This window comes from Humulus lupulus, chromosome 1 (genome assembly GCF_963169125.1).
Source record: "Humulus lupulus chromosome 1, drHumLupu1.1, whole genome shotgun sequence".
Lineage (NCBI taxonomy): Eukaryota > Viridiplantae > Streptophyta > Magnoliopsida > Rosales > Cannabaceae > Humulus > Humulus lupulus.
Window position 1 is genome coordinate 29,216,734 of NC_084793.1, and position 22,954 is coordinate 29,239,687.

Consider the following 22,954-nt stretch of genomic DNA (forward strand, 5'->3'; position numbering starts at 1 on the left):
AATAAGCAACCCTGCCAGACATTTATTATGCAACCAATGTCCATATATATAGAGCACTCAACATGCCTCATCAATAATCATGTATGTCACATACTGGGTGCAATTTTCTTACCTCAGGTTCGAGCGTAAAATAAATATAGAACGACCCTTGAGAATGATCCTGTCCTTAGGCCGTTAGCAGTCACCTAATCATAATCAAATATGAAATCCCATCAATAAAATAAGTAATAAAAGGTTCATGGACTAAAACCCAGCTCCTGGGACCTCGAATCCTACTAAAATGGTTAGTAGATTCGATTTTGAGCCTTGAGAATTGAAATTTTGCGCTCAAAACTAACTAAAACCCAACCCAGCACAAGGAAGACAAGTGGGTCGCGACCTGCCCCCAAGGTTCGTGTCGTGCCCCCAAGACAGGAAGCCCCCTGTCTGGGTGCCAGGGGTGGGCCATGACTTGACCCTAAGGATTGCGATGCATCTACCAGACAGAGCCCATGGGAGGCTCTGGGATACATTCAAGTCGCGACTTGCATGAACTCGGTCGCGACTTGACCCTGTGAACCCAGCTCCCCTGCATTTTCTCCAGTCTAAACTCGGCCAAATATTCATCAAACCAATCCCAAAATCACCATCAATCATCACCACAACATTATCACTACTTTAACAACAAAACCCAAGCCTAAAACAACTTAAAACATCACCAAACATCCAATTACACAATCAAACATCGAGCTTATAAATAGCCTTAAAAACATAGTATAGCTTAAAAATTAAAGCTTAGAATCCTTACCTCAATCCCTAAAGAAAAACCTTCACTTGCTGATCATGATCCTAAACCCTCAATCCTCAAATCCTTAAGCTTCAATTCTCTAGCTTGCTTAAAAACTCCAAACCAAGAGAGAGTGAGTGAGTAGAGAACTCTATTTTTTCCTGCCTTAGTTAATACCACATCCTTCTAAACATAAACTTTTCTAATGGTCAAAATGACCAAATTGCCCCTAGGGCCTTCTAAAGCCTTCAAAGCCACCAAGGGAAAAACTGTCATTTCCCACTTATCTTAGTAATCATAATGAACGTCCTCTAATTCCCATTTATCCCAATATCCTCAATTAATTAGTAAATCATATCCCATTACCCGCTCATTCCCAATAATGTACTAAGTATCAAATTACCCGCAGGCTCACCATGAACCCGGTAATTAATCCCATTATGACCAAACCACTAACTTGCTTCCTAGGATCGTCTTCCTGCCGAATAGCTCAAGCATATCCAAATAATAATGTGGTATCACTCATATATCACATACATGCACATAAATATACAATTATGCCCTTAACGGGCCAAAATTACAAAAATGCCCTTCTAATAAGAAGTGGGCCCACATGCAAGAAATTATCATCATATAATAATATAACTCACATAATCATGCATATAATCACATAATCACATGTAAAATCAAGTATGGCCCTCCTGTCCCCTTAATCCAAGCATTAAGCCACATTCGGGAATTTGGGACTTTACAATTGACCTTCGGTCTGGCTACCACCAGTTAAGGATTAGGAAAGAGGACATACCAAAGACTGCATTTTGCAAGAGGTATGGACATTATGAATTCCCGGTCATGTCCTTTGGATTAACCAATGCCCCATAAGCTTTTATGGACTTGATGAATAGGGTCTTCAGGGATTATTTGGACAAGTTTGTGATCGTATTCATTGATGACATACTTGTGTACTCTCAGTCAGAGACAGAGCATGAGCAGCATCTTTGTTTGGTACTACAACGAGGGAGCATAGGCTATATGCTAAGTTCAGTAAATGTGAGTTTTGGTTGCTCTAAGTAACATTTCTGGGCCATATTGTCAGCAAGGAGGGGATTCTGGTGGACCCAAGTAAGATTGAGGCAATGAGAGATTGGCCAAGGTCGAGAAGTGTAGCAGAGGTTAAGAGTTTCTTGGGATTAGCAGGGTACTATCGGTGGTTCGTTAAGGGATTCTCCAGAATAGCTTCACCACTGACTGAACCGACCCCTAAGAAGACCAAGTATGCCTGGACAGATAGATGTGAGAATAGCTTCAAGGAGTTGAAGCGGTGACTGATCACCGCTCCAGTATTGGGTTTGCCATCAGACAATGAGAAGTTTGTAGTCTACTGCGATGCTTCGAGGCATGGTTTGGGTTGTGTATTGATGCAAGTTGGAAAGGTGATAGCATATGCATTGAGAAAGCTAAAGGAGTATGAGCAGAGGTATCCAACACACGATCTAGAATTGGCAGCGGTGGTATTCGCACTGAAGGTTTGGAGGAATTATTTGTATGGAGAGAAGTGCAAAATATAAATCGATCATAAGAGATTGAAGTATTTCTTTACTCATAAGGATATGAATATGCGCCAAAGGCGTTGGCTAGAATTGGTAAAGGATTACGACTGCGACATTCTATATCATCCTGGGAAGGCCAATGTGGTGGTCGACGCATTGAGTCGGAAGGGCCCAGGGCAGTTATATAGTTTGAGGTAGATATCAGAGAGGTTAGCTGAAGAGATGGCCAGAGCAGAAATTGAATTTGTAGTTGGTCAACTATCCAATATCACACTTCAGTAAATGCTCCTTGAGAGGATCAAGGAAGCATAGAGGGAGGATCCCTAGTTGAGGAAGCACACAGAGGATGTCTTAGCCGGAGTGGCTAAGGAATTTTCTATTTTAGAGATGGGTTTACTGAGGTATAAGGGTTGGATTTGTGTTCAGATGGATTTCGATATCCGGCGAGAGATTTTAGATGAGTCTCATACTACTCCCTATTCCTTACATCCAGGTATGACGAAGATGTACCAAGATTTGAGAACCTTGTATTGGTGGCTGGGAGTGAAGAGGGTTGTGGTGGATTATGTGGCCAAGTGTTTGACTAGTCAGCAAGTAAAGGTTGAACATCAAAGGCCAGCAGGGTTGCTGCAGCCTTTAAGGATTCCATAGTGGAAATAAGAGGATATCACCATGGACTTCATGGTTGGACTATCGAAGACTGTGGGACAGTATGATTCTGTGTGGGTGATTGTAGATAGGTACACCAAATCAACTCACTTTTTGCTTTTCAAGACAACTTATACAGTGGATCAGTATGTTGAATTGTATGTGAAGGAAATTGTGCGATTACATAGGGCTCAGAGGTCGATAGTATTCGACAGGGACCCCACCTTCACCTCTAATTTTTGGGAGAGCCTACAGAAATCTATGGGTTGTACACGATTGCAGTTTAGTACCACCTATCATCCTTAGACAGATGGACAGTCTGAGAGGACAGTTTAGATACTGTAGGATATTTTGCTAGCCTACGTGTTGGATTTTGGGGGATCTTGGAGTAAGTTTCTCCCTTTGATTGAGTTTTCATACAATAACAGTTATCAGGCGACTATCAGAGTGGCTCCATATGAAATGTTATATGCGAGGAAGTGCAGATCTCCCATCCATTGGGATGAGATGGGTGAGAGAAAATACTTAGGTCCCGAGGTTTTTCAGAGGACCAATGAGGCGATTGAGAAGGTTAGAGCTCAAATGCTCACCTCCCAGTGTCAACAGAAGAGTTACTCAGACTTGAGACGCAGGAGTGTAGAGTTTCATGTCGGTGATCATGTGTTTCTTAGAGTTTCTCCCTTGAGAGGGGTGAAACGATTTGGAGTGAGGGGCAAGTTGAGCCCTAGGTTTATTGGCCCCTTCGATATTCTGGAACAAGTTGGAGAGGTAGGCTATAGGTTGGAGATGCCTCCAGCTTTATCAGGGGTCCATAACGTATTCCATGTGTCCATGCTCCAACAGTATGTATTAGATCCTATGCACGTGCTGGGTTATGAGAACTTGGAGCTGGATCAATATTTATCTTATGAGGAGAAGGACGTTCAGATTCTAGATCGAAAAGATAAAGTCTTGCAGAACAAGACTATTGCCTTGGTAAAAGTGTTGTGGAGCAAAAACAAAGTGGAAAAGGCAACTTGGGAGCTTGAGACTGATATTCAGGATCAGTATCCTGAGTTTTTCAGGTAAATTTCGAGGACGAAATTTCAGTAAGGAGGGGATAGTTGTAGCGTCCAAAATTTGTTAATAAGGCTTAGTGCATTGATTAGTGTGCCAGGAGGGCAAGAATTGATTTAATTATGTTAATATGTGAATTAGATGATTATGCAATTAAAAATGCATGTGTTAGGTGAATTAAATATGCATGTGGGCCCAATTTGGCTAATAGGGGCATATTTGTAATTTTAGCCCGTTGAGGGCATAAATGCAATATATATGTATGTTGTAGTTGATACCACAAGATTGTGGTGATATATTTGTGATATGCGAACCAAGACAGTCATAGGGAGCGGAATAGCTAATAGTCACAACAGGGTTGAGTACTCGGCTCGGGGGGAGCCTAGGGGTATTTTGGGGATATAATATGTGTTTAGGATTATCGGATAACAGGTAGTGATTTAATGTATGTTTAAGTATGTAGGGGATTAAATGGGGATTTATAGGAACACTCGAGGAATTAGCGGCATGTGGAAAATGACGGGATTGCCCTTGGTGGCCTTAAAGGATTGAGATAGACTTAGGGGCATTTTTGGTCATCAGGCAGCTAGGATAAACTTAAGCCAACAACACTCTAGAACTAAAAAACAACAAAAAAAAGAAACTCCCATCCCTTGTCTCCTTCTCTCTCACGACTCTCTCTCCCTTTCTTGGTGACTTAGAAGACTATGGGAATTTTGGGGGTGAAGCCCAGAATTTGGGGCAAGGAATTGAGGTTGTGAAGCTAGAAGTGTTGGAGAGCTAGCCTAGGTCAAATTCTCAATGAGGTAAGGATTCAAACTTTATTTCTTTCATTTTAATTCTGCTATGAATTGGAAGTTTGCATGAGAGTTGAACTTTAAGTTGATTTTGAGTGTTGGTGAGGATATGGAATGATTTCTGGAGTTTTTGTGGTGCTTAGGTTGTGTAGATGAGGATTCTAGACTTAATTACAGTTTTAGATGTGATTGGGGTGTGATTTGGTTGCTTAGGCTTGGGAAAAAACGTAGGAAAATGGTGGGATTTTTGGGTTTTTGGGCTAACGTTGCGACCCTATTCATCAGGCGCCACGGCGTAGGCTGAGGAGCGTCGTGACCCGTGTCCTTCAGCATAGAGAGTCGTGCTCTTTGACTTGAGTTCACCGTGGACCTTAAGGGTTGGGCTGCGACTCAGACAAGAATTATTGGCTATTTGAGGGTTTTAAGCTCGGGAAACCAAATGTTAAAGCTCGGGAAGGATTCTACTACCCGGTTTAGTAGAATTCGAGGTCTCGAAGGCTAGTATTTTAATCAGAAGTTCTAAATTGATTAGAGATTGATGGATAACTATTTATTATGGCGTTGTGACTAGGTTTTTACGTCAAAGCTCTAGTTAGGGGATCGTGCTCGGAATCGCATTAACTTGTCAGCTCGGGACAAAGGTAAGAAAACTATTTGTGCTCGTGGAGCAGGGAATGACCCTATTATTTGTGTTTCAGGGCATGGCCCTTTTGTTTGTGTTTAATATATGCGTGAATATCTGTGAATGTTATGTTGTTTTGTGCATGCTTATGAATGAACAGCGAAGGCTGAGAATGGAAAAAGGCCGAGTACGGCAAGGGCCAGGATTAGTGAAGACCGCGAACCCAGGTCCTGGTAAAGCACCTGGGTCGTCGTAGGCCGCTAAGTGTTTAGTGTGTTGACTGTTTTTCTGTATATTGTAGGATTGATATGTGATTTGTTATGCATTGAGTTTTCTTGCTGGGCTTTGGCTCACGTTGCCACCTAAGCTCTCCAACTCATGGCTGGTCCAGCTTTCCTTTTCCTTTACCTGCACCACATAGCACCCATGAGCCAAGGCCCAGCAAGAAAACTTAAACATGCTCATAAGTTGTTAATAATACATTATTAAACATAAGAAGCATGCCTAGCAGTAATAACCCTACTCATGCATGCATTTCGTTCATATAAATACTACAACGTCATATGGGGCCAATCGCCCTAAATAAATGATAAATTGAATAATATCGGTGCTCGTTGCCCAAGTACATGATTAATAAATCACACTGGGGCTCAACGCCCTAAGATCTGGGACTAATAAGTCACCCCGGGGCCCATTGTCCTATCCTATGAATAACTAGCCTTGGAGCTGGCCTAGCATACCTGTCACTTTAGTTTTCCATGACCATTGGGTTGGACAAGCATATAATGCGCTCCTAATTAGATTATCGACCAACGCTCGGCGCACTATTGTCGCCCTTGACTCATAAGTCAATGCTTTCCGACCAGCGCTTATCCTTATTGTCGTCCTTGACTCATAAGTCAAGCTTTCTCAATTATATAATGTTAAAAGACATTCATCATATGGAAAATATCCATATACAGAGTATTCAAGCACGCTTAATCAAGCAATCATAGGCACAATCATAATCACGCTCATTCACAGGGGCCCGGGCCCTAATCATATCTATATTTAACAGTTGGGCCAAGCCTTAATCACATATATCACGTGTTGTGTGCAATTTTCTTACCTTTGGTCCGATCATAAGTTATATATAAACGAACTTTGAGCACGATCCTGTCTCAAGCCCTAGCAGTAACCTAGTCACAACCATAAACGATGTTACAATGAGTTTAAGTTCCAAAACCCAATCCTAGGACAAATCCTACGCTCCCTGGACCTCCAATCCCACCAATCAGGGTGGTGAATCGTCCCCCGAGCCCTCAGGCAAAAACCCCCAAAAGTACAAAAAATTATGCCTTGGAAAATAGTACAACGTTATGGCTCTGCCTACCAGGCGCCACAGTCAGAAATGCGGGCCGATCACCCGACCCGCACTGTAGTGCCACCTACCTGGCGCTAATGCCAGAGAACCCAAAATTCTGGATTTTTCTCTTCATGTTCTCCAAATCTCAAACCTCAAATCCGACGCCAACGGGTCATCAAACGCATAATTAAATTCCTAAAATCCCAATAGTTAACCCAAACAACTTTATAACACCAAAACATAATCAAAATCTCCAAGGGAACTCATAATCCAAATCTTGAGCTTTGAATCTCAAGAACACCAAAACACTAAAAGAAACTCAGAGAATCAAAGGTTAAAATCATTACCTTGGATGCTATGAATGTCCTTATGTTGCTGTTATACCAATTCCTAGTCCCAAACTTCCAAATTCAAAGCCTTGCTCTTTCAAAATGTCAAAATCCCAAGTATAATCAAGAGGGAGAGAGAGTACAGACCGAGAGAGAGAGAGAGAGAGAGAGAGAGAGAGAGAGAGAGAGAGAGAGAGAGAGAGAGAGAGAGAGAGAGAGAGAGAGAGAGTGCTCTATTTTTGGTTCTTCAATTCTATAGATTTCTAGAGCTTAAATCAACCAAGGCAAATGACCAAATTGCCCTTAAGCCACTAATTTGCCACTTAATGCCCTTAAGGGCATTTTGGTCTTTTACCACCACAATTCACCATTTCCTTAAATAAGTCTCAACTATCTCCTAATATATCACCAATACCTCCAAATAAAATCCTCATTACCCAAAAATTCCCGGTAATGCGCTAAATTACCAAAATACCCCTAGACTCACCCCAAGTTGGGCATCTAACCTTGTAATGAATAAATCGCTACTTTGCTCACTAGGATCGTCTCGTGCCGAATAATTCAAATATATCCACATAATAATGTGGTTTCAATCCATATACACACAAATATACAAATATGCACTCACCAACCAAAATTACGAAAATGCACTTCTAATAAGAAACGGTCCCACATGCATGCAAATACAATTATATAATAATGCAACTCACATAATCATGCATATTATCACATAATAATACCATAAACCAATTATTGCCCTCCTAACCCCCTAATCAAGGCACTATAAGGCATATTAGGGAATTTGGGACGCTACATTCTATGTCTGTGGTCATGTGTATATTTTTATTGAGGCTAAGATTGCTAAGGTTCTGAATTTACCTCATAATATTGAATCTGACAAAGTTGATTTTGATAAGGATCTTGTGTTAAGTGAAATGGTTGGTCAAAATATGCAGTGGGAGCCCAATACCACTCTTAAGAATTCTAATCTTGCTCATTTTTATGTTGTCTTGTATAAGTTTTCAATCAACAATTGGCAACCATCTACACATTCCTCTACCATCACTCAAGAATTGCCATTCTTTTTGTTCAAGGTTGGGACTGGTGTTTGCATTAATCTTGTTGCCCTGATTTTTGATCAAATTATGGCTCTAGAAAATGCAGAGAAAAATGGTCAACATCTTGTGTTTCCATGCTTGATCTACAAACTCCTCGATTCCCAAAGGCCTCTCAAAATGGAGTATGAATCCTTAACTGCTGCTTCTTCTGGTGCCAATTACAAGGTGAAAGAAGATTCTAGCTTCGCTTCTGCCAAAAAGATGAAAGGTATATCTCTGAAACATGAAATTCAAGATTCTGTGTTGATCGACCTTGCAGCTATGAAAATCGATCTCAGTTCTATTTAGACCAGTATTGACAACCTCCATCATTGTCTCAATCCCATGGAAGGCTTGCAGCGATTCACTTTGGAACAACTCTCTGGTCGTCTCTCTGGCACCACAGTACCACCACCATGAAAGTTTACATTTCTTTTTATTTTTTTGTCTTAAATAAATAGCAATAAATTGTGTATGTTGTTTTTTTTTTCTTTATGTCTTTTGGCCCTTTTGATAGACAAAGAAAGGAAGTAGCCAGATTTTGGTTTTGTTTTGGATCTCTTGGCATTTCAGATATGCCTTGTTAAATGGTTTGTTTTGAGTTAGATGTTGTTTGCAAGGGGAGTTTTCACATCTAATTATTTCTTGCAAAATGAAATATATGTGCTTTGTCGATAAAATTGCAAAAAAGGAGAGATTGTTAGAACCTTGTTTGGCAAATATTTTTTCTAGACCATATATTTTATTTTCTCATGATTTCTGTGAAATAAAACTTGAATTTATGTGCTGTAAAAACGTGTATGACTCATTGTTGAGTTGTCATGTTTTAACTCTTATCTCTATCTAAAAGGATTTTTAATATGGTAATTAAAATCCTTGAAGATAGGGTCATATCATGATGATTTCATGCATATTAAATGAGATATTTTCAAGATAACAATTGATTGGATTGTGATTTATTTTTTCAAATGAATCTAGAAAATTATTTCCTTATAAAGAAACTCGCAAATCATTTCTTTATTGCTCTAGATTGCAAGAGAGCATTTTCTAAACATACAATAACCTATAAATAGATAACTAGAGCTCTTGAAAAGTTGTCCATCTTATCTTGTAAAAATTGATAATATTTTGAATTTTTTAGGGAGTTCTTTTTGTTGTTTTTGTAAATACTAAGTTATTCACCTTAGTCCATGGTATTGTGCCATGTGCACCTTTGTTTTGTGTATACTTACATTGTTTAAGTCAACAGTTATGTACAACTTTGTTCTTTACCAATTAGTTTATTCTCTGGGTTTGGCCCCGTGGATGTAGGTTATCCACAAGGAGTTTTGATCCACGTAAAATTTCGCTTGTGTCAATTTTTACTTGATTTATGTTTTTATTTTGACAATTTGCACAATTTTGGTAACAAAACATTAATCTACTTAAACAACTTATTACATATTCTGCATTTTACAAGTTCTTTAAATCTAATCACTTGGTAAGTATAAAATACATAATATAAGGTTCAAAGTTCCCTTCATCAACTCCGACGATATGATGAAAGCATCCATTCCATTGACCCCGAAAACCTTCTAAGTGGAAGATTCTATATATATGTATATACTTATAAGAATTTTCTTAGGTAGGGGCATCAATTTTGCCCCTAGCATATGAGCGTTTTTAATTTTTGGCATTTGGAGATATTATAACCCAATTTTTTTGTATGATGTCATACATTATAGTTATAACAGACATCATACTTCTTGTCAATTTTTGAGAAATTCTGAATAATTTACGGTGCCAAAATCACAGTTGAAAAAGTCACTTGCATGCATGCTTGATTTTTTTATACGCGTGGAAAATATGTTGTTTGAAATATGATTTCGGCAATATACATTATTTAGAATTTCTTGAAAATTGGCGGGATGCCTACTATAAATATCATATAATTTTTCATTCAAAAAAAATTGTGTTATAATTTCTCTAAGTACTCAAATAAAAAAACGCCCCTACAAGAGGGGCAAAAGTAATGTCCTACATAAGAAGCACTCGTTAGTAATATGGTCTGAAACGAAGAATTTTTTTTATTATATATATAGTTACTCGGTGCAAGTAACGTACAATGCATGTTTATTTAGTTTTATTTAAAAAAATTATTAATTATTTTTATTAAGTTTTTATGATTGCCATATAAATTTTAAATAAATAAACAATATTGTATAAAAAGAATGACATAAACATATTAAAAGAAAAATTATACCAAAACATTGTTTATGGTTTTTTTTTACAAAAAATAATAATATGATAACATTTTAGCTCACAAACTACGTACCCTATTTAAGAAACAAACTTGTAATATCCGCTTTCTTAAAGAAATGTTATTTTGGGAAATTAGGCTGACCAAGGGTATTGGTAATTTTGTGAATTATGTGATTTCATATGTGAATGTTTATATGAATTATATATATGTTAAGCCCCGTCAGTTGTGAGTATGAGAATTTATTTGATTTATATGACTATTTCATTTTTATTGATTTTCGACAATAGTGTATTCTTTCAAGCCTTAATAGCGGAATGTCACAATGGAAAATATTTGACTTGGGTCGGGAATGAATTATTATTTGAGGTAACTAGTAATAGTGTTATGATTACCAAATTACCCTTGAGGTTGGCTAAGTGGATAAATAGGTGGGAAGGACATTTTAGTCATTTGGTGGTAAGGATAGAAAAGATGATAATAGCTCATCTTTTCTCTTTTCCCTTCATTTTTCAGCGTACTCTTCCTTTCCTTTTCATTTTCTTTTTAAACACTCTCTACAAGATTCTTGATTCTTCAATATGATAAGATAAATTTGAGATTCTTGGAGGATTAGACAGCTGCTAGATACATCAACATCAACTAGGATTCAAAATTTAGAGAGGTAAGCTATAGTTTTGATGTTCATCATGTGTTCTTGAGTTTTCTTGAGAATTTGGGGGTTTTGCTTGATTTTCGTAAATTGATGATCCTAGGTTGTTTAGATGAGTGTATTGATGATAAAAACATATTTAGGAATGTACTTAAGGCATAGATTTAAACTGAAAAACTATTGAATTGGTTGGATTTTAGAATTGGGGAAAATGGGTTTTAGAACCCTAGAATTTCAATTCTTGATTTGAGACTTGGATTTGATGTTTAGATGCTACCTATATGATGTATGTAGTGCTATATAAACTTATTTGGTGCAAATTTTTGAGTCCCCTAGTGTTTTGGGATGTTTTGGATCGAAATGGTTGAGAAATCGCAGAAAATTCTGGGTTTTTTCGCAGTGGAGCCACGACACAAGTGAATGATCGCCGCTGGGAAATTGCATCTCATTTGGGCTCTGAAATCCTCTCTGACTTCGATAGCGCCGCAACCTTTTTGGGAATGCGCCCCGGTGCAAATACATTTTCTGGTAACGATTTTTCGGGTTTCGTATTTTGACCATAACTTTTGACCCCCGATGTCGGATTTGGACGTTCTTTATATGGTTGGAAAGCTTGTGAAAAGCTCTAAAATCCTAGAACCTAAGCCAAGTTCATATGTGATTATTTTGGAGTCGGATTTATGAGCTAAGCTTGGTGTTAATCGATTTCAATCGATTTTGTTTAGGTTTGGCTAGAGACACTTGAACGGAATCACACTTGGGGTCATTTTATCACCTAAATTGCTGGAATTTGGGTAAGAAGAATGGACACATGCATGCAGAAAATATGTTTGGTATTCGTTCTTACTTATTGAATTATGCTTGACATTGTTCTTACTATGATAGTATGGTTGCTTTGGTTTTGGTCATGATACATGTTTGGATATATGCATGTATAAATTGTTATAAGCATGAGTGTTATTATGTCCTTATATTATGATTATTTATGAATGTACTAACTATATAGACATGCTTGTATATGCATGTTGATTTAACTTAACTGTACGGACTCAAGGGGCTGTCACAAGGGAAGTGGGCTATTGCAATAGCGGTATTGTTGAATTATAATGAGATGCATATGATGTATTGTATTACATTGAAATGCATTATGATTATGTTGATATGTATTATGATTGTGATTGACTTTCATGTGTTTATGAATTGGTTATGTTTTGGGCTTGAGGGATGTGTCCTACATAGCTCTTCTTGCTGGGTCTTGGCTCACGGGTACTCTGCATGCATGTAAAGATAAAGGCAAGCAATGAGTTGGAGAGCTGTGGCGGCCTGAGTACATGTTAGGGACAATGTGACTATGGGTCAACCACTGAATGTCTTATGTTATGTTTTTATCAAGTATTTTGTTGTAAAATAACTATGGAATTTCAGAGTCTCCATTTTCTTTTGAATATCACGGTTTGAATGATATTTTACTTTCTTTTAATTTTGATAAAGTACACTTATGGTCTTTTAGATTAAAGTAAGTATTTTATGTCACGTAAGTAACTCTTGGTAAGTTGGGGTGTTACATTTATGATATTATTCAAATCACACCTCAATGATTGGAGAAGAAACTTGTTTATTTTTTATAGAAAATAAATATTATTCTAATTTCTTGTTTAGTTAGACAATCATACTATTTGTAAACATACGATAAATGTTACATAATGTATTTATTATGTATTATATATTATTATAACATTAATATTTTATAACATGTGAATTTATATTAATATAATTACAAAATATCTAGTTTTGTATTAAAAATTATTATAATAATAATATTTTATAATATTTGAATTTATATTAATATAATTAGTAAATATTTATTCTAGCAAAATTTTATAAAAATAAAGATTATATTTTATTATAATAATAATATTTTATAAGATTTAAATTTATATTGATATATTCTAGTCATGTATTATATATTATTATAATAATGATATTTTATAACATTTGAATTTATATCAATATAATTAATATATATCTAGTCTAATATTAAATATTGTTATAATAATAATAATATTTTATAACATTTGAATTTATATTAATATGATTAATAAATATCTAATGATATTTTTATAATATTTGAATTTATTATTAATATAATCAATAAATATTTATTTTAAATTAGTTTTAATAGTATAATTTGTTAAATATTTGGAATATTCCGTTAAAGTTAACAAAAGAAACTGCTAAAAAGAATTTTTGTTGTCTACACACTTCTTAAATAGAAGATATATATATATATATATATACTAGATACAATCAATGTGCAATACACATTTGCTTAGTTTTATTGATATAATTTATTAATTAACTTTATTTAATTTATATCATTATTATATAAATTTAAAATAAATAAACAATGTTATATATAAAAGAATGACATAAACATATTAAATGAAAAATTGACCCAAAACATTTTTTATGATTTTTAAAATTATATATAATATGATAATATTTTTAAATATAAATAATAATTTTTTTAATTAAAATTATGATTGAGTATTATAGATTATAATTATAATGATATTTTATAATATTTAAATTTATATTAATATTAGTATTAAATATTAACTCTTGTATTAAATATTATTATTATAATAATATTTTATAATATTTGAATTTATATTAATATAATCAGTAAAAAATTAGGATTATATATTATTATCATAATAATATTTTATAACATTAAATTTATATTAATATAATTAATTATTAAATATCTAGTTTTGTATTATATATTATTATAATAATATTTTATATCATTTAAATTTAAAATTATATCAATATAATTAATAGATATCTATTTTAATTAGTTTTAAGGGTATATTCCGTTAAGTATTTAAAATATTCCATCAAAATTAACAAAATAAATCGTTAAAAAAAAATTGTTATCTACACATTTTTTATATAAAAAGAGACATAAAATCTCATTTTTCATCTCTACTGCACTACATTTGAATCCTATTAGAAAAAATAAAATAAAAAATCTTAATTTTTCAATCTGCTTCGATATATTTATGAAATTTGAGATAGTCTAAATTCGTTCTCTATAGAAAGAATGAACATTTTATTATTAATTAATTGATCACTCACTTTTTTAGTTTGAATCTGCATGGTTTAGAGTCATTTTTTGTTGCTTTCATTGCTTATTTGTTTCTATTAATTTGCAAAGCCTTTTTCTCTTTAAATTTTGGGAAATTTTATGTTATATGCATGATAACTTAGTGAAATTTTTTAATATATCAATATAAGTTATTATCCTAAATATATAACAATTTCAAATTTTTAGACAAAAGTACCCCTAACATTCAAACACCTATTTTCTCTCTCAATCTGAACTCTCTCTCTCTAACATCTCTCATTCTCTCACTCTCTCTCTCTCTCATTCTAATCTTGTAGATTTAAAAAAAATACCAAAATTTAAAAAAAAAAATCATCTGAAATAGACATTTGAGTGAAAAAATATAAAACTCCAAAGTTTTCATCAAATTTCAGTACAGAGCATCGAAAAAATATCGTTTTGGTGAAAAATCAAGTTTTCATAATTGAATCGCAATAACATCGAAACACCATCGATTTTGCATCGAAAAAAGCATCATTTTGACTAAAAAATAAATTTTCATGATTGCATTGTATGAGCATCGAAATACTATCGATTTTCCATCGAAACAATATCTATTTTCCATCGAAATTGCATCAAAACATCATCGATAAAGCATTGTTTTGGCCAAAAATAAAGCTTTCATGATTGCATTGCAATAGCATCGAAACACCATCGATTTTGCATCGAAAAATCATCGTTTTGACCAAAAAAACAAGTTTTTATGATTGCATCGAAAAATCATCGTTTTGCCCAAAAATTTAGTTTTCATGATTGCAACGCAACAATATCTGAACACCATCGATTTTGCATCGAAATACCATCGATTTTGCATCGAAACATCATCAATTTGCATCGAAAAAGTATCGTTTTGGCCAAAAAATAAGTTTTCATGTTTGCATTGCAAGAACATCGAAACAACATTGATTTTGCATCTAAAATGCATTGTTTTTGCCAAAAATCAAGTTTCATGATTACATCGCAAGAGCATTGAAATTGCATCAAATTTTCGTCGAAAAGGCATCGTTTTGATGCAATTTAGATATTTTTTATGGTGTTTCGATGCTCTTGTGATGCAATCATGAAAACTTGTTTTTTTGGCAAAAACGATGATTTTTCGATGCAAAGTCGATGGTGTTTCGATGCCAAATCGATGATGTTTCGATGAAAAATCGATGGTGTTTCGGTGTTGTTGCGATGCAATCATGAAAACTTGATTTTTGTCCAAAACAATGCTTTTTCGATGCAATTTCGATGTAATTTTGATGCTCTATACTAAAATTTGATGAAAACTTTGGAGATTCATATTTTTCACTCAAATATCGGTTTCAAATTTTTTTATTTTAAATTTTAGTATTTTTTCGAGATCTACAAGATTAGAATGTTAGAGAGAGAAAGTTTGGATTGAAAGAGAAAATGAGTGTTTGAATGTTAGGGGTATTTTTGTCTGAAAAATTAAAATTCTCATATATTTAGAATAGTAACTTATGTTGGCATATTAAAAAAATTTACTAAATTATCATGCATATAACATGAAATTTCCTTTAAGGTTTTTGTGTTACTTACCCATGAATTTGTATGTTTATTTAATTATGGCATGCATACTGTATTATTTAGCTATGTTATAAAATAAACATCTTCTTCCTTAGATACTAAATTTTTGGAGATAGTTATAATATATTCCGGTGATAATTCTTTATGACGACAGTTACTTATCATTCGGTATGTTTCGTTTCTCATTATTTAGTTTTTTAAGATAGCTATATTAGTTATATTTTTATTTCATAAATATTTCAAATTTAATATTAAGATACAATATTTTGAAATAATTATTTAATCATATATTGAATATTAATATATATTTTTTTATTCTTTTACAATAAATATTAAAATGCTTACTTCTTTTAAAAATTAAAATTGTTTTCTATTAAAAAGTAGTCTGTAACTGTTAGTCCGTAAAACTTATCCAATCTAAAGTATGTCCTCAACATTTTTATTACCATCTTTTTTATTTATTACTAAAATATTTGTCATTATTTAAATTGGTTGTTCTACTCAGCTTAGACTGCTATTGTAACGCCCTACTAAACTAAGACAATTACACTGTGTGTTTAAAATTGTGTTGGACTCGTTAAGCAAGTTGTTTGCATTAAACACATGAAATTATGGTTAATTAAAAAATTTGTATAAAAGTTTTTTTTTTTGGTCAAACAACTGCTACTGTTCATTAAAATATTTGGTATATACACGGGATCCCAAAAAATAGGGTTTATAACTGTTACAAACAGAAATCAACAAAGTACATAACAGCCGACCTAAGCGGCAAAACACTAAACCCTAGATCTCCAAAAGAAGTCTCGACTGTGGTGTTCGAGCAGGCTGCCTATGTACACGCCGCCCCCGAAGCTCTACAACTCATTGCTGGTTCAGCGACCCCTTGCCCTTACTTGGACCACGTAGCACCCGTGTGTCAATGCCCATCAAGAAAACTCAATTAAGCATACAAACAATCAACGGATTACAATTATAAACAACTTGCTTATTAATTATAGACAACGCTCATTAATATTCAATCCATTTATGTGACCATAGGGCCACCAAAATGCACACCGCACTTGCCTTGTTCAGACCGATATAGAGCCAGACAGGCGTAACTCACGCTCCAGTCTCTTTTCAAGTGCCCATAGGGCCGAACCAGTGCATACTGCACTTCCAAGTATAAATAGACATACATTGCATACATAACCCAACTATGTAAAGCACAATTATTCATACTCAAACAAACATTTCAAAACAGAGTCATAGCCAATTCAATCACAGGGGCTCAAGCCCTAATTTCAACAAGGGTGCATTTTTCTTACCTCGAGTTCTGTGCGAATGAAGGCAAGACCTCAAGTACGATCTTGATCTTGAGCCTTGCGAAAATCTAGTCACAACATAAACATACTCTTATTATGGATTGAATAAAAATCCTGAGGCTCACTTCGAACTCCAACTTATAGAGTTACTATTCCAAGTTGTCAAGACGTTAGAAACGTCCCCCGAGCCCCCCAAATGGGTTCCTGAGCTCTAGTCCTAAAATCAGCAAAACCCATCTTTTGAGGCACCTGGAGCGGTCGCGCCTGCCCTTGGCATGGTCGCGCCCATTGAAACTTTGGGGTTTCTGGGGTACTGGCGCGGTCGCGCCTTGCCCAGCACGTTCGCGCCTTAAACCTCGAAAACCCAAATCAAAACCCAATTCTAAAGGTTTTGGTACCCTACTGCTATCGCACTAGGTCGCCAGAAACCCAAAATTACCTAGAAACTCAAGTGTTCTTCCCCAATTGTTTCCCCTGCGAATTCACTTATGAAACCAGACCTAAAAATTGACTCCAAACGAGTTTACAAGAAAATTTACACCCTTAATCAACCATAAAACAACAACATAACTCAACCCCAACATCAAAACACTCAGCACTAGAACAAAAACACATTAAAGCCAAGATTTGCATCTTTTGAGTTTTGAGCCAACCCTTACCTTAATCCGGGAATCACAGCCCAAATCCAAGTGAAGACTAGCCACAATCTCGTTTTCCACCAGCAATACCAATATCAAACCTCCCTAGAAACATTAAACTCTCAAAACCACCTTAATCTCTAAAGAACATCATCAAAACAATGAGGAACACTCAAGCAAGAGAAGAGTTCTTTGTGAAAAATATTTATGCAGTTGCATAGTTCCTTGTGGGTACTTTATGTTAGGCCTTTGAAAATTATAAAAAGATATTTTCAAACCCAAGTTATGAACATTTTGACATTTTGATGTAAATCTGGAAAATTTCTGGGCAACAAGCATTGCCCAGATTGTTTTGACTTTTTAACGAGTTTTACTAATAAAAAATCTATGAAATTTGGTAGGGTGTTAGTGTAAACATGTATAAGGGTCACTGTAAACATTTAGTGGAAAATGTTCTAAGGTGTAAGAGATGTGATTTTTCAAACTTTGCCCTAGAATCTGGAAACAAAACTTCTGGGCAGCAAGCACTGCACATATTGCTTTAAACATTTTGATGAGTTTTATTATTCTAAAAATTATGAAATTTTTAAAGAATCTAATATGGACATTTGTAAAAGATCCCTGTAAATTTTTAGAAAGAATTGGGCTACAGTGTAAGAGAAGTTAATTTTCAAAGTTACCTTAAAATCTGGAAGAAACTTTTGGGTAGTAGGCACTTCCGAGATTGCTTTACAAATTTGAATAAGTTTTACCATCCCAAAAATTATGAAATTTTGAGGGGAATTATTTAAGATGTGTATAAGTACTTCTGTTAATTTTTAGAGAAAAATATATCACGGTTTAAGAGAAATAAGTTTTCTAAGTTTGCCCAAAAAACTTAAAGGTAGTAATTTTGAACCTTAATGAAAAATAATTTTTGGGAGGTTAGTTCTCTTAACCTAGAACAAGTTTTGACGCGAGGATTTCACCTAGTTCCCGTCCTTAGGACATAGAACACGTGAACGATAGTTTAAGAGTTTTTGCTAAAATCTCAACTTGAGGCAAAAGTTTAAAAAGGAGACTTTACCCCTTAAATTAAATAGTAGAAGTACAGTTTTGGAAATGAGAAGAAATAATCATGTGTAAAGATAACTAAGGATTTGGAGACTTAACCAATCCCAAATCAGTTTGAGTTAATTTAAAAGTTGATTTTTACCATTTTTAAGTTAAGGGTCCAATCGCCCTTCTTAAAAAAAACGTAAAAAGAGATCCTAGGTTATGGATAAAAATGGTAAGAATGGGAGTTGGGTCAAAATACGAGTTATTTGACAAGAGAGTTCTCTAGTTAAAGAATATTAAGATGCACGACATGGGGAGCATGTTACGGTGAGGCCGATTTTCTCATATTACTGTAAAGACTGAAATGAAATTCGGCCTTATACACTGTAAGGTGTATAAGAGGCTATAGTATAGAGTCTATAAGAGAATGTTATTGCATGTAGCTATAATAGAATATTATCTATAAGAGTTTGTCATAGTTTAATTCGAGTACACTATATTAATTACAGTAACTACGAAAGGAAAAATGAATAGCGGTGTTAAAGATCCAGCTGGGAGCTAAGGACTCCAAGTAAGTTAGCCTTTCTCTTTCTTGACTACAACATGAATATACTAGTGTGTGCTTGTAGTAGTAGATTACACTAGTTTTGTTTGGATCATTAAGACCAAGGTATGCTTAATGACTACTCGTGCAATGCTTAGGCATTTTGTGGCTAAATGGTAAGTAGGTTCGGGTTGGAGCCAGAACCCTAATGTAAAATAGTCTGAGTTGGAGCCAGGACATGGTAAGTATATAGTCTGGGTTGGAGCCAGGACAAAGGTAATATTGTAAAGTCCCAAATTACCTAATAAGGCTTACGACCTTGATTAGGGGGCCAGGATGGCAAATTATAAAAATTATGTGATATATATATGTGTATCAATATGTGAATATGTGAGTTATATTATAAGAAAATTTTCATGTTATATGCATGATAACTTAGTAAATTTTTTTAATATGCCAATCCAAAATATATGACAATTTGAATTTTTTAGACAAAAATAACCCTAACATTCGAACACTCATTTTCTCTTTCAATCTGAACTCTCTCTCTCTCTCTCTCTCTAAAATCTCTCATTATCTCACTCAATCTCTCTATCATTCTAATCTTGTAGATCTCGAAAAAAAAAATACCAAAATTTAAAAAAAATCATCTAAAACCGACATTTGAGTGAAAAAATATGAACATCCAAAGTTTTCGTCAAATTTCAGTGCAGAGCATAGAAATTGCATCGAAAAAGCATCGTTTTGGCCAAAAATCAAATTTTTATGATTGCATCACAACAGCATCGAAACACCATCGATTTTGCATCGAAACATCATCAATTTTACATCGAAACAACATCGTTTTGGCCAAAAAACAAATTTTCATGATTGCATCACAATAACATCAAAACATCATGGATTTTGCATCAAAACACCATTGATTTTGCATCGAAATACCATAAAAAAAAAAGTATCTAAATTGCATCAAAATAGTGCCTTTTCGATGCTCTTGCGATGTAATCATTAAACTTGATTTTTGGAAAAAAATGATGCTTTTTGATGCAATTTCGATGCAAAATCGATGGTGTTTCGATGCTGTTGCGATGCAATCATGGAAACTTGATTTTTTTTTCCAAAATGATGCTTTTTTGATGTAATTTCGATGTAAAATCGATGGTGTTTCGATGCAAAATCGACGGTGTTTCGATGATCTTGTGGTGCAATCATGAAAACTTGATTTTTTTCTGAAAACGATGCCTTTTAGATGGCGTTTCGATGCAATTTTGATGCAAAATCGATGTTGTTTCGATGCTCTTGCGATGCAATCATAAACACTTTTTTTTTTTGGCCAAAACGATGTTTTTTCGATGCAAAATCGATGGTGTATCGATCCTATTGCGATGCAATCATGAAAACTTGATTTTTGGCCAAAACGATGCGTTTTCGATGCAGTTTCGATGCTCTACACTAAAATTTGACAAAAACTTTGAAGGTTCATATTTTTTCACTCAAATGTCTGTTTCAGATGGTTTTTTTTTTTATTTTTAAATTTGGTATTTTTTCAAAATCTACAAGATTGGAATGAGAGAGAGAGTGAGTGAGTGAGATAATGAGAGATTTTAGAGAGTGAGAGTTCAGATTGAGAGAGAAAATGAGTGTTTGAATGTTAGGGGTATTTTTGTCTAAAAAATTGAAATTGTCATATATTTGGGATAGTAACTTATGTTGGCATATTAACAAATTTTACTAAGTTATCATGCATATAACATGAAATTTCCCTATTATAATATGACTTGATATGCATGTTTTGGTGTATTAAATATGCATGTGGGCCCATTTCAGATTAAAATGGAAATTTTCGTAATTTGGCCCGTTATGGGTATATTTGGAATATTGTGATATATGTGTGGGATCACATTATTATGTTGATATATTTGGGTTACTTGGCATAAGACAGTCTTAGGGAGCAAGCTATTGAGAAAGTCACAACGAGACCCATATTTGACTCAATGTGAGTCAAGGGGTATATTGGTTATTTATCTTATTACCGGGATATTATGTAATGGGAATGATTATTTGATGATATATTGGGAGTTAGTGAGATCAAGAGCGAATTCTGGGAATTTTGACTATTTTACCCCGGGGGTGTTTTTGGGACTCTGAGCATTGGGATTTGCTTGAGGTTACTTAAGCTCGAAGTAACCTGTAAGAAATAAAAAGAATATTTAGTATGTTCTCTCTCTCTCTCTCTCTCTCTCTCTCTCTCTCTCTCGTTCGTTCAATTGACGCCTGTTAGCATTTTTGAAGGAAACTCGAGTTTTAAGACTTGGATTCAAGCAAGGTTAGAGTCATAACGATTCTAGGGAATATTAGAAGCTTGTTAGCCAAAGGATTTAAGTGGAAAACGACTCAATCGGAGATAATCCTAGCTTTAAGTTTTGAATTTTTGAGTTTTTAAGCTTTGATCGAATTTTGTGTTTTGGGGAGTTTTTGAATGGTTTGGAACTTGGGTTTTGATGGTTTTGGGCCATTGAGATGTTTGGGAACTTTGCTTTTGGGATTTGGATATGTTTGGGTAGGATTTTGGAGGTTTTCGAGATTAGAAAAGTGGAAAAAATGGCAGGGATCGAGGTTGGGTCGCGACCTTGTTCTTGGGCGTCGCGACCTGTGTGAACCCAGGACCAGGAAGGGTTCTGTCCTAGGGGCACACCATGACTCTAGGGGGCAAGTCACGACCCACACTCTGAACCCCAGGCAGAGGGTTATCTGTCTTGGAGGCGCACTTTGACCCCCAGGGCCAAGTCGCGGCCTGCCTGAGCATTTTGGCCAGGTTGGGATTTTAATGACAGGAACTTAAACCTAAGGGCTCGGGATCAATCCTACTACCCGGTTTGGTAGGATTCGACGTCCCAGGGGCTAGGACTTGGTCCAGAAGCATTTATTTACTCGTTTCTTGATGGAATTCTGTATTATGGTTGTGACTAGGTTATCACTAGGGGTTCAGAATCAGGATCGTGCTCGAGGGTCGTTTATTGGTAACATGTGCTTGGACCAAAGGTAAGAAAACTGCACCCAGTATGTGATACAAGTGATTATGGCATGACCTAAATGTTAAATATAAAATTGATCAGAGCTTGAGTCTCTATAAATATGCATGATTATGATTATGCTTGTGATTATTAATTAAGCATGTTGAATGCTTTATATCAAGATATTTGAGATATGATATATGCTTGTTTACATTATCCTATTGAGAGAGGCTTGACTTATTAGTCAAGGACGACAATATCATTGGTCGTAATGCATTGACTTATCAATCAAGGTCGGCAATAGCACTGAGCATTGGTCATAAAACATTGACTTATCAGTCAAGGTCAGCAATAGCACTGAGCGCTGGTAAAAAAGCATTGACTTATTAGTCAAGAGCGGCAATAACGTTGAGCGCTGTTCGTTTTGGTTAGGTGAAACAGAAGCCTCAAGTACTCTTACACAGAGGACAGGGCTAAGGGACCCAAGGTGACTTATTAGTCAAGAATGGCTTTAACACGTGGAGTGCTGCTTAGCGCCAGGTACGCTTTATACAGAGGATATGGCTAAGGGGCCTGATGTGACTTAATTGTCACATATCCTAACATTGACTTATTA